The sequence below is a fragment of the Xenia sp. Carnegie-2017 genome, unplaced genomic scaffold (assembly GCF_021976095.1).
Source record: "Xenia sp. Carnegie-2017 unplaced genomic scaffold, XeniaSp_v1 HiC_scaffold_26, whole genome shotgun sequence".
NCBI classification, from domain to species: domain Eukaryota; kingdom Metazoa; phylum Cnidaria; class Anthozoa; order Malacalcyonacea; family Xeniidae; genus Xenia; species Xenia sp. Carnegie-2017.
This window is the reverse complement of record NW_025813489.1, coordinates 1,106,246-1,119,675: the sequence shown is the minus strand read 5'-3', so window position 1 is coordinate 1,119,675 and position 13,430 is coordinate 1,106,246. Positions and strand designations below refer to the sequence as shown.

Genomic DNA, 13,430 nt, shown 5'->3' with positions numbered 1-13,430 from the left:
TTTTGATAAAAAATATGGAAATATGATAAAATTCATTTTAGAATGGTTTTAATCCCTGTTTTGTAAAAGTTGTTTTTAAGGGAAAATGTGTTGAATGCATTAATTATAGTTTTATAGTGAAAATATGAAAATATTATAAAACTTATATTCAGGAGGGGGGTGGACTTATTTTTTTTGTAAAACTTTTTTTAAGAGGAAATTATGTTCAAATGCATGAATTAGTCATTTGGTGAAAATATGGAGATATGATAACATTCATTTTCAGGGGATTGGAATCCCTACTTTAGTAAAAGTTGTTTTTAATGCTTCTTTTTATTGTGCAAAATGTGTTCAAATGCATGAAGAATTATAGTCTTTTGATTAAAATATGGAAATATGATTAAATTCGTTTTCAGAATTGTTGGAATCCCTGTTTTGTTAAAGTTGTTTTTAAGTGGAAAATGTGTTGAAATGCATTAATTATAGTTTTATAGTGAAAATATGAAAATATTATAAAACTTATATTCAGGAGGGGTGGACTTAATTTTTGTAAAAGTTGTTTTAAGTGGAAATGTGTTCAAATGCATGGAATTAGTCTGTTGGTGAAAATATGGAAATATGATAACATTCATTTTCAGGGATTAATCCTACTTTAAGTAAAAGTTGTTTTGAAGTGGAAAATGTGTTCAATTGCTTGAATTATAGTTTTATAGTGAAAATATGAAAATATTATAAGACTTATATTCAGGAGGGTGGACTTAATATTTTGTAAAAGTTGTTTTAAAAGAAAAATGTGTTCAAATGCATGGAATTAGACTGTTGGTAAAAATAAGGAAATATGATAACATTTATTTTCAGGGGCTTGAAATCACTTCTTTCATAAAAGTTGTTTTATAGTGGAAAATGTGTTCAAATGCTTGAATTATAATATTTTGATGATGGAAATTGCAAATAATAGAAATATGATAAAATTAATTTTCAGGATGAGGTGGAATCCTATTCTTGTTAAAGTTGTTTTAAGTGGAAAATGTGTTAAAGTGCATTACATATAGCTTTATAGTGAAAATATAAAAATATTATAAAACTTATATTCAGGAGGGGGGGTGGACTTAATTTTTTGTAAAAGTTTTTTTTTAAGAGGAAACTATGTTCAAATGCATGAATTAGTCATTTGGTGAAAATATGGAAATATGATAACATTCATTTTCAGGGGATTGGAATCCCTACTTTAGTAAACTCTCGAAACCCATGTGCCAAAGGTTATAAGGCTGCTCTTCGAAAAAGCAACAAAGAAACTTGGGAGGCATTTTTAGCAGAAGCTTATAACTACATTATAAATCTGCGAGATGTATCTGGTAATCTGCTGTACAACACTCGCCGAAAGACAGGATTTGTGGGACTCTTGGTGGCAATAACAAACATCAAGCAAATTTTCTCTGACCTGGTTGAAAGAAAAAATGCACCAATGAAATACATACTAACATACAAGTTCAGCCAAGATCACTTAGAGCTATTTTTTGGGGCAATTCGATCAGCAGGAGGATTTAACAATAACCCAACAGCCCAACAGTTCACAGCTGCCTATATAAGATTACTTTTACGAAGCAGCATTGAAGGTAGAAATGGAAACTGCAAAAAGCAAGATGGAACAGACATCCTTGAGATTATTACTGATTCAGATAATAGAATTGACAAAATGCCAGTATTTGAGCGCTTTTGACACTTTCACCTAGGAAATACATATTTATGAAACCGATTAAATATACAACGTATAAATAATGCCCTTAAAACGTGCTATATGAAGTCATCTTCAGAGTTAAAATGAATCTATAATCGCTTTTATCCCTAACTATCCCTACCATTCATCTCATATATCGCTAATCTTATCATTCCTTAACCACACATGTCATTTATTCCTTGTAATCCCCCAACCATGTGTTCTCCTTAACCTTTATTATCCCATTATTACATGTCTTCATTTATCCCTTAACTATACCTGTTTTTTATTCATCCCTTATCATCCCTTAACCGCGCATCCTCATTTATTCTTTATCATACTTCAACAATGCGTAGTCATTTATCCCCACGCGTCTTTATTAAGTTGTAACTGTTATCTTTCTTTTTTGTTTCAGGAAAAGAAAAGACAAAACGTAAAAAAAAGAAAGCAAACATTGCGCAAATTGAAAATGTTGAATTCACAGAGGCGGAAGAAGGAACTTGTACTGTCAGTTCTCATGGTAGTTCATCCACGAATACGACTGCTCACGATAGTTCCACGAGTTTTACCCGAGCGGCATACGATATATTACAACGTAATACTGATTCTCAGGTACATGCTCGTGGTAACCATGCTTTTACTAAAAGGCCTGACGATTTTCTTGAAGTGCCAAAGAACTCTCAGTTGGCTTATTGTTCAAATTCTGAGAATTCAAGTCTTTCTTCCACAATGGCGAAATCCAACGTTGAGAACAAGGAGAATGAAACAGATGAACAAGTGGCTCGATTAACAAAGAAAAGCCAGGAAGTTCTGCATCTTAAAGACGAGTTTAAAACTGCGAATGATTTGAAAAAAAATCATTCTTTGACAACATCTTTGCAATCAGGGCGTTACACTGACTCATCGCTCTTGTCGGAGGAAGTGTTTGAGCCCTTGTTGATATGAACAGCGGTGTATCTCTAATTCCCGTTGTTTGCCCCGATGACGATAAAGGAGTTAGGGTCTAGCTATGTCAGATGAAAATGAGCGATTTACTGTTGCACCTGAGACGTCGCGACATTTAGAAGATACTTCATTATTTTATCGACAAGAATTTCTAACGAGTTGACCATTTTAACTGAGGTGGTAATTTATGTTGTTTTCAGTATTTACACTGATGAAGACGTCGAGAATGATGCAAGTTTAGCAATAGAGGCAACTGTTGCAGCGATATGTGCCACACGTGATGGTAGCATAGAAATTAATGATTACTCAGGATCTTCATTGGTCAGAACCATGGGTGATGGTTGTATGAATGTTAGTTAATTATGAAATGCTTTTATCTTTTTTAAGGGGGGGTAGGGTAGAAAGCCATCTGTAAATATCTTTGTTATATTTAGTTCGTTATATTTGGTATGTTTTCGTTCTTTAGCCATCAGAGGAATATCCATCAGGCAAAGAAATGACTTCAGGTTTGTGTGTTTTTCTATTCACGTATTTAAATGTTTTATTTCTTATATCTTTTGGAAAAATGTTTTGGGAACGGGAGAGGCACTTTTGCCTCAGGTTCTCAAACTATAAATGGGCTATTAGCAGGTAGAGTTAGTTTTAAATATAGAAATATTTAGTGCAATTGGATTTTACTATTTGTATCGTAGTTGCTTTGCTTGTTTGGAGGCATCGGTCAAATTTCATCATGTGAACTGAATCATTGTAAGTGTGAATAATTATAATTTCATGAATATCAATAAATACGTGATTTTTTATTGTTGAAGAGGAATTAAAACAGGCGATTGTATCGATGATGTTAAGAAAAGATGAAGTTGAAGAACGTAACAGGTTGTATTATCGTCCTTCGTTTAATATTAACATTCCATTCGAATATACACTATTTTGCCCTGATTTTTCCTTCGGTCATCTTTCCTGTAGATCGTTACAACAACATTTGGAAAAGAGATGATGAAGTCAGCTTCTCTTCGTCTTCAATTAGAAGATTTAAAAAGAGCTATGTCGTCGAAAGATGAAGAAAATTGCGTCGCTCTTAACGGCTTGAAAAGGTTAGGACATTGAGAACTCTGCATTTTCGTTAATCAAAGATGTCTGTTGACCTGTTGACCAACTAAAGAAATACGTGGGTGCTGTTCAATCGTTGAAAAGAAATGACATTATGGAAGAAGGTTTATTAGAGGGATAGTTTATCTTTAAAATAGATGTAGAAATCTAAGATATTCGATAATCTTTTGTGTAGCTCCAGAAAATGAAAGACTTTTTCCATCATTCTTTCTCCGGAATCTGACGTCGACGAAGTGAGGTATTTACAGTAAATTTGTAGCAAAAGTGAATCAACGGCGTTGAATTTCGTTTCAACAAAGATTTTGAGCGGAAGTTGATCCAAGTAAGATTTCCATTAAACCATAATACTTTTACAAATCGAAACATTTGCCTAAAAGGTCTTCATGTATCATATGCTTCATGAAGATGAGCCGAAATTTATTTGATAGAAAACGGTGACATCTAATGAAGATATTTTAACTTATGAAAATGAGGATAAATAACTGAAATAATCGTTATATGTTTAAAAATCGCCACTCTGACTGATTTCGCGTTTCTGTTCATGTCTGGGGAATTTCATGGTGATGGCGTCATGGCGTAAGTTGTGATGAAATGTTGTTTATCATGTTTAAAGGTCGCTGATATGCATGGCGAACTTATTGAACGCTCGTGAATATCAGCTAAGAAAATTAAAGAAGAGCTTGTCAATCTTAGAGGACCGGTATGTTCAGTAAAGACCCGTGTGTTCATTATAGTACAATAGATGTACAATATTGATCGGTATGTACAATATGAACTGTTTGGTATGAATATGAAAAGCAGTAAATATTCTTTTCATTTTCTAAGTATTTCTTAATAAAACTACGTATCTTCGTATGTTCTAGCTTCCTCAGGACAATAATCATGATGAATGTTTATATTTGACGGAGTTTGGTCCAAATTTCATGTCTGTCAATACTCGTCCTTTAATTAACATTTGGATTCCATCTGTTTTTGTCCAAGGAAAGTCTCCAAACATTCACCATTCTTATCAGGTATAATTTTTCCATATATTTATCTCTAAAAAAAGTAAATAACTCTTCCGATGTGATGTTGATGGTTATCTGGACTAGGTTAGGGATAACTAGGAAAATATTTCAAGATTTATGATCTAAATTTGGTATTTTCCTCGTTTCAAATACATCACCCTTGAGAAAAGTGTTTGTGGTCATCGTATTTAAAAGATCATGTTGTAGTTTAAATTTACTGCTCAAATATTTCACTTTTCATATGTATATGTTTAGTGGTGTTGAGAAAAAATCACAAAACTACAGATTCATCCCGACAAGCCTGTTTCGTGATTGCTCACTCCTCAGGGGATTTTCCTTTAATCACGAAACAGGCTTGTCGGGATGAATTTTTAATTTTGTGATTTTTCTCAACACCACTAAACATATTTACGCTCTGCTCTCGGGCATCGAGCACTGTTTTAAACGGATTTATACTGTTTTATACTGTTATATATATACAAAGTGTATATACAATGTGCCCTCCCGGCTATCACTATATTAAAATAGTGATTCCTGCACTTGGGACACAGGGCGTACGGTTACACATTGTATGGATTGTATTGTAGAGTCAGCACAGTGCTCATATATATATATATGTATATCATCTGCTCAGTGGTCCATTTATTGTCGTCAATAAAGAATTTAACATTGTTTACTTCACAAGGTTTATATCCGTATCAAAGACGATGAATGGAATGTTTACAAAAGATACTCGGATTTTTATGCCCTACATAAAAAGGTTTTTAATGAACATCAGTATTTTAATTTTTTTAATCATATTGTTTTGCCGTAATGTACAATCCCTTCCTTTTCCTTTTTATGCACAGACAAGCAAGCAGTTTAAACCTGTTGCACAATTCACGTTTCCCGCGAAAAAAAATTCTTGGAAATCGTGACGTAAATTTTGTGGAAAAACGTCGGAAACAATTGGAAAATTACTTGAGACAATTGATCAATTATAGTCTGGGTGCTGTTCCAGAGTTAGGTGAAAATCCTTGCAAGAGTTCTTTGTTCAAATACTTTCCATTTTTCATGTGAGTAAACACGTGATCATGTTTGAGTGTAATTTATTGTTCAATATACAGAATATTAAACGATATTTTAGTGTTAATGTTTGTAAGGCAAGAATAGACAGAAAAATTGAAAGTCAAAACAAGAACATAAAGCAATCTAGCGCATGCCCTGATTGGTCTATAACTGTGTTTTCATTAGCTTCTGCAAACCGATCTGAGCCCAACAAATCAAATCAATCAAAGAGAATTCGCAAATCAATCATGAATACATTTTAGAGGAAAAATTAAATCGTTTGTTTTAAATTTGTCTATTTCGCATTATTGATATTTTTTAAAAGATATTTTTCTGTTTGCACTGCCTTATGCAAACCTCGGAGATGTTTGTGAAATCTTGAGCATGTGCAACACTCTACCTTCGGTTTCGGGCTTGCACTGATCTGCTCTCGTGTTCTCCCAAAGGTCTCCTCGGTTTGCATAAGCCTGTGCAAACACAGTAAAATCTTTTATTTCGTAATAATACAACACAAAGAACTCAAACTTAGGCTTGTTTTAGAAAGAAAATGCTACTACCTATTATTTCATGAATAGTTTATCAATTTTTCCCTAAACTTTCAGCAAATATTTTACAGGCAAACTTCAACGGTATCATCTGTTTCAACGACGACAACAACAAAACAAACTGTTCCTTCTACACATAATGGTTAAAAGGTAAAACTTGTAGGATGTCTGTCAAAAAAAACAGAGCATGGAAATTGTATAACTTTTATTGTATATATATAACATACGTATAGTTCAGTATATGTAAATATAATATGTCTACAAAGTAGAAGAATTTACTGATGCATCAACTTCAAGGACTCTTTATTGTATGTGTTATATACAGATATAATTTGTCAGTATTTGCTACTATATAATAGTACATCATACAGGGTTTTAACAAGTTAAAACATAATATTTAACTTGAAATGAAAGCAATCGTATTTTAAATACATCACACGAAACCTACTATGCTATTAAATTTTGTGCTATCTCTGCACGATTTGATCAATTTACACATACCGCGTCACCCAGCTCTTGCTGGTGAATGTTTATACCACTTGACACGTGACCTATTTTGATCAATACGTCGTATGACTTTTTGGCGATCTTTCCCGCGCTATGTGTAAAGAGATTTCTTGCTGAAACAATCTTTATCGTAAGTATTACGTAAAATATTTCATTTATAAGTTTCAAAGTATTACATTGAGTAATATAACCTTTTTATTTCAAAGAAGGGTAACGCATAGAGTCGTTATTGTAAGTATTGTACAAAATTTCTAAGAATAGGATTTACTACTTCCTACATGTATCTATTGTAATATGAAGATGTCTTCAGCTAAAGACGAAACGTTATTGTTGATAAAATTATATACCCATGGCCATATTAAAAGTTTTATGATGGGCAATTATATTTAAACTAAGAATTCGCTTTCCGCCTTGCAAACCATTTTCACAATATTTTATAACATCACAACAAGTTAAACCTGTTGAATACATGATTCTTTCTTTGAAGCTGTTGCAAAAAGTCGTTTCCAAACTCGAAAAAACGAAGATGGCCGTTGAAGAGTTACGTTTTTTACAAAAACTTATATCAGTTTTACCCTAAAATATCAGCTGCTTCTTCCTCAGTCAAACTTTATACTTCATTCCTCATTCATTTTTCAAAGCTGTCGGGAAAAGTCTTTCAAGAAGTCAGAAAAGAATTTGACGAAGAAACATGGCATTGCCGAAGTTTTTGTTGTACATGGTGGGTTTTTTTTACCAGAGGTTTGACAATTGCTGGTTTATCAAAGATCTTTACGTTAAATACATGATTATTTTTTGCTAAGCTCTTTGAAAAAGTCGTTCAAGAAGTCAGAAAAGACGTTAACGAAATGACGACCGTTACAGAATGGCATTGCGGAAATTTTCGTTGCACAAGGTCGGGTTTCTCTTGGCGAATTGTTGCCTCCAATATTAGCTGCTTTTATGTCCATCGTTTGTATCTTTACTGTTTACTGAAATAACTGCCGAAAGTTTGTGTAAGAACATGTTACATGTTACATGTTCGTTCGCTGAATCACGGCTATCGGGCTCATATAAATAGTCCCTAAAACTAAAGGTAAGTTCATGAAAGTAATCAACTGCATACATTGCCGTCTACTACAGTCTTTGCATTTTTACACATTTTCATGCCAAAGACTATATTTCAGGCAGTTTTACACAATTTCATGCCAAAGACTATAGTTTTACAAACTTTCATGTCAAAGACTATACTTTTACAAACTTTCATGCCAAAGACTATAGTTTTACAAACTTTCATGCCAGACTATACTCTTTGCATTTTTATACACTTTCACATCAAAAACTATAGTCTTTGCATTTTCACACACTTTCACACCAAAGACTATAGTCTTTCATTTTACACACTTTCACATTGTCGCATGGAGATTGAAAATTCTTTAAAAGGGACAACAAATAATACCGGCTGAAAGTAGAATGAAAAAATTAAAAAAATACATTGCAATAATATTTTTCTATCCTGTTCATTCCTTTGATGTGTGCAAAACTAGTTGGTCAGCCTTCATTTACCATTGAAGACCTTTATATAATTTCAATGTCTGTCACTACGCCAAGCCCACAGGTGCATGGAACATTGTTAGCTACGTTTATGCAAGCACAAAGATTTTCCTCCATTGAAAATGTAATGCACTAGTGAGGTTAGCACAGTGATTGGGTTTCGAAATTTTACAGTAGTTTAATTGCCAAACGTCGTTTTTATGTACACCCTGTAGAATGCTAAATAAAAGAGATCAAATGTTAATGCTAACAAATACAATAAGAAAATGAGATGAAGATACAATCTAGATGGTTTATCAAATCATTTTTGACATCAGTGGACCTTTAGAATTTGCATGATTCAGCTGAAGTTGTTCCCCAAGGAGACTTAAATGTTTGGAATTTGCTATTTGCTGTAGCTGAAGTATACGTTTTATTTATATTGTATTAAATTGCATTTACCGCTCTATGGGGATTAATTACTTCTAAGTGATGAATCATGCAAATTCTAAATTTCACAATGTACAATTGACGTCACACCTGGTAAATGACCAATCAGAACACAACACGTTTTCAACACGCCTAGTCACTGACCAATCAGAATACAACACGTTCGTGAAACTTGGGCCATAGTCTAAGACTAAGAACGTGCCATTTGTGCGTGAAAGTCTGTAGTTGCACGAAGAACAGCAGAACAGTTAGCCGAAGTCGAAATTATTCCAAGGTGAAATATCTCTTGGAGTGCTTTGAAAAATGTTCAGGTAAATGTCTTGTTTCATGTTCTTTTGCATTGAGTAAACATTGAATTGGGACACTACATGTGATGTTCATTAATGCAAAGTGCAGTGTGGCCTTTCCATAAAGTTTTCGTCTTAGTAACTTTTGTTTCCTCTATGCTTGATTTTAGACATGGACATTCTTCTCTTAAGCGACAATTAGTCATCAAATGAGATTGAGAAACAACAAACAAATGTTGGTGTATTTACCATGATCGTGGACTCTACAATTACAGAAACTGGTTGTTGTTCACAGCGGTTGAAGAGAATTGTGGCTGTTGTCGACCAGTTCCTTCTTCCCTTGAACTACGTTACGAGTAAATAAAATGTTCAATATAAGTATGTTATCAATGTTTTTCATTTATGGAAGTATAGTGTGAACTGACATTGGCTTTAATTATCCTTTGTAGAAACCTTCTGATCAAGAATGGACAATATACGTACTTTAATGAAATCCTCTGAACAATGATCAAGAATGAACAGCGTACTTTAACGAGTCCTCTGAAGAATGATCAAGATGAACAATATACTTTAATGAGAATCTTCTGAATAATGATCAAGAATGAACAATATACTTTGATGAAATTGAAAATACGTGACTTCTAATGCCCTAAAGACCATCTCTACAAAGAATGCAAACGCTAAACACTCTTCTGGAGCAATGCATCCATCAGCCTAACGCCTGTTTCCATGGAAAAGTCAATATTATGACCTTTTCTAAAACATTTTCCTGGGAGTTTTCCTGCTAACATCACGACTGGCAATCAATCGCAATGATGGAGAAAACCACGCCGCTATCAAATGCCCAAATTTCAACATTATTTAATTGAAAATTTTTGTAATAAAAACATGGAATTTCTTTAACATGAAAATAAAAAACCTAAAAATCCTAATTTTCCGACTGGCTGTCGATATTTCCGATTTAATGCCGTAGACGACATGCACAGTTGCAAGAAATGGCCAATCTTGTTTCTGTGCTTGCCGTCGTCGACATAAAAGCGGTGATGTTTGTCAGGTAGCCTGAAAATTAGATACTATGGTTTCACCATCAACGTTCTGAATTTTTCAAAAAATTATTTTGGGCTTTTTTGTGGCTGTCCTTGCTCAACATCCGATCGTTTCATCTTTCCAATTGGCATGAGATTTGTCATAGCGCAGATGTTGTGTGGACGTACGGTGGTCATATACAAAAAATTGAATTTTTTTCATTTTTAAAGATAATTATAAGAAAATATCAGTATTTGAAAGACTTTAATGAAGAGAATTAACTAATGGGAAAAAAAAATTAGAAAATCGCTAATTACACTAATTATCCAACATGGCGGCCACTAATTAGCCAATAAATTAACTTCGCTGTGAACATGATACCTTGGGAACCAATGATCCAAATTCAATGAGTAAAGTTTTTTTTAAAAGCTTAGAACATAATCTAGTGCTTGACACTTTTCAATTTTTTATTAATTCTTTATAAACAAAAATATATTCCAAAATTTGATTTTCTTCAGTAATTTTGCATTTTTGGTACATATTTTATGACATAACGAGTAAATATTTCATCAACAATGCAAAATTTCAAAATTTGAAAAATGTCAAGCACTAGATAATATTACTAGCCTTCAATATACAAAATTTCAGGCATCTCTGACAAATAACAAAGATAATATGATGTCACAAAGTTTTCCTAAGTGCTAAAATCACCTAAAATGAGAAAACAGCATTTAAAGTTTACATAACCTATATTATACCTCTGGAAGCCCTAAAAATTGCCAGCTTCATAAGTAACTCCTTCCTTATGTTTAGCATTGTTAATATAATTCTTTCTAATGTTTCTTAATGTTTTTCTTTGCTTCTTCACCTTCTCTGAGCTCTTCTTTGCCGACAACTTTATCCGATGATGATCACAATCTTGAGCCCTTTACTTGGAAACATTCCAGGAGTTGTGTCCAGGAGTTGTTTTATCATTAAATTTAAGTATAGCCAAGTATGTAGCAAGAGCAACAGTGTCTTGTTCAACATATGTGGTCTTCGGCATCTTTCCTATATCATGCCCTCTCTTTTGCCATGTACCATCCAAAGATATTCCACATTCTGGTGCTCCATTCTCCTCTTTAACATGCATAGCATTGCTGAGCATGTTGTCATTGGCCAGTTGTTCAACAACTGTTAAATGTGTTGAAACTATACTTCCACTCACATTCTTTATTCTTACATTGAAGAACAATATAATGTGCATAGCCTTTCCTTTTCCTCAAGTCAACATGGGATTCCACACTGCTTTCGCAATCAGGGCTTTTAAAATTTCATGAAAAACACCAAACAGCAAAGACAAGTCCATAAACACGGTGCCTTCTTTTGCAGTGTGTATATTATTAAAAATTTCGCCAATGCTCCTTGTTTGATGATTTATTTTCTTTCCAGAAGGTCCAGGGTTTGCGTCATCGTTTCCGCCATGTTTTAACTTCTTTGCCATTTTTGATGGCGGAGTTCTAACAGCTTTTCTCTTTCTATTTCGACTATTCCCCATTATTTTTCACTCTGATTATTATCGGAATAACAAAAGGAAAGGTCCGAAATACTAACAAAATAACTTTCCTCCTTAGAGATACAAAATTATAATGTTTTTTGAAGAGCAACTTTTCGAACAATGCGAGCACGCGATCATCTTTGATTTGAAATTCTAAGAGTTACCATCACAGATCTAATAATACACTAGATAGTGCAACTGACATAAAAGTTGAAGCCGGGCAAATTTACTTCCGGAGCCCCAAAGTAGTGAGAATCAATATGGCGTTGTATTAGAAAATATGTGGTCCAAGTGAATATCTCGCAATTATTAGCAAATCGCGAAGGTTGCATCAACTTTTGCACTATTAATGAAAAAATCAATGTGACCATAGTTTTGAAGAAAAGATAACAGAATACGCCAATACATCGCCGTAAAATTCATTTCAAGTGTAGCTCGATTTGAAAGCATCAGCAGCGACGAAGGCTTAAGGTACTGGAATTTCCACATCTAAATATCATATCACAGCACAATCTGCGATAGTGTGGCTTAGTTCGTGTGGCAAATACAGCGATATCATACTCGATCTATGGATGTATTGTGCTGATTGATGTACAACAAGCATAACGATGAGCGGTATGAAATCTTTTTCAATATATTATTCTGTTTGATTATACCGTCAAAATTACATTATACTTTGCGTTAAATATGTAGCTATTAGATGTATTGAGTATTTCTTTAAACCAGTTAAATACATCTAATTATGTATATACACAATTGATAGTTTAAATGTCATTGATGTTTAAATAATACCAACTTACTTAGTTTCTTCCTGACTTTGTTATTGTACAACTTCTCTGTATAACACTTCCCTAAGTGGTAAAATCGGATCTTGCTATAACATGTTGAGATGGCTTTAATGAGTTTGTGAGTATGGTTGTCAGTGACAGTTGTATCAAACATGTGTTCATTTAGTTCCTCAAAAGAAGTTGCCATATTTGTGCTACTTAAGACCAAGTAGCGATAGCATTAGGTAGGCCTCTGCTTTGTGGTAGATGCCCATCTGTTGAAGACAGCATTCGCTGAAAATATTTTTCAGTTTCAATACATATGTCAATGACACTTTTTGTTGGTTTTATCAAACCACCTTTGTCTTTCAAGGACAGGAAATCAGATTCTGCAGATTGTTGACTTGAACCAAGTGCACCACAGCAAATAGAACAGGTAATTTTTCTTGTAATCATCTTCACAACAAAGCCTGCTATATATGATATAGCAGCTGTCTTAAATTCTGAGACAACAGGAATGTTGGGCACATTAGAGAAATTTTCTTCTTGTTGACTCAGAAACACTTTTTCCAGATCATATTTCCTAATGAGTGCAACATCATTTATATTTATCATTTTGTCAATTCTATTATCTGAATCAGTAATAATCTCAAGGATGTCTGTTCCATCTTGCTTTTTGCAGTTTCCATTTCTACCTTCAATGCTGCTTCGTAAAAGTAATCTTTTATAGGCAGCTGTGAACTGTTGGGCTGTTGGGTTATTGTTAAATCCTCCTGCTGATCGAATTGCCCCAAAAAATAGCTCTAAGTGATCTTGGCTGAACTTGTATGTTAGTATGTATTTCATTGGTGCATTTTTTCTTTCAACCAGGTCAGAGAAAATTTGCTTGATGTTTGTTATTGCCACCAAGAGTCCCACAAATCCTGTCTTTCGCGAGTGTTGTACAGCAGATTACCAGATACATCTCAGATTTATAATGTAGTTATAAGCTTCTGCT

At 33.7% G+C, this 13,430-nt stretch overlaps 2 long non-coding RNA genes across 7 annotated transcripts; both read left to right on the top strand.

Moving 5' to 3' along the window:
* Positions 1-2,703: 2,703 nt before the first annotated feature.
* LOC124453820 lies at positions 2,704-3,628 on the top strand. Its single transcript, XR_006951213.1, has 3 exons — positions 2,704-2,992; positions 3,108-3,147; positions 3,451-3,628. It is a non-coding gene; the product is annotated as an uncharacterized LOC124453820 (long non-coding RNA).
* A 772-nt stretch (positions 3,629-4,400) lies between these two features.
* Positions 4,401-13,347, top strand: LOC124453819. Of its 6 annotated transcripts, XR_006951209.1 has the most exons (7): positions 4,402-4,448; positions 4,612-4,761; positions 5,441-5,515; positions 5,604-5,810; positions 6,419-6,497; positions 12,807-12,869; positions 13,304-13,347. It is a non-coding gene; the product is annotated as an uncharacterized LOC124453819 (long non-coding RNA). The 6 variants fall into 6 exon arrangements; XR_006951210.1 differs by lacking the exon at positions 13,304-13,347 and having other exon boundaries at positions 12,807-12,870; XR_006951211.1 differs by lacking the exons at positions 12,807-12,869; positions 13,304-13,347 and adding an exon at positions 12,621-12,660.
* Positions 13,348-13,430: the final 83 nt, after the last annotated feature.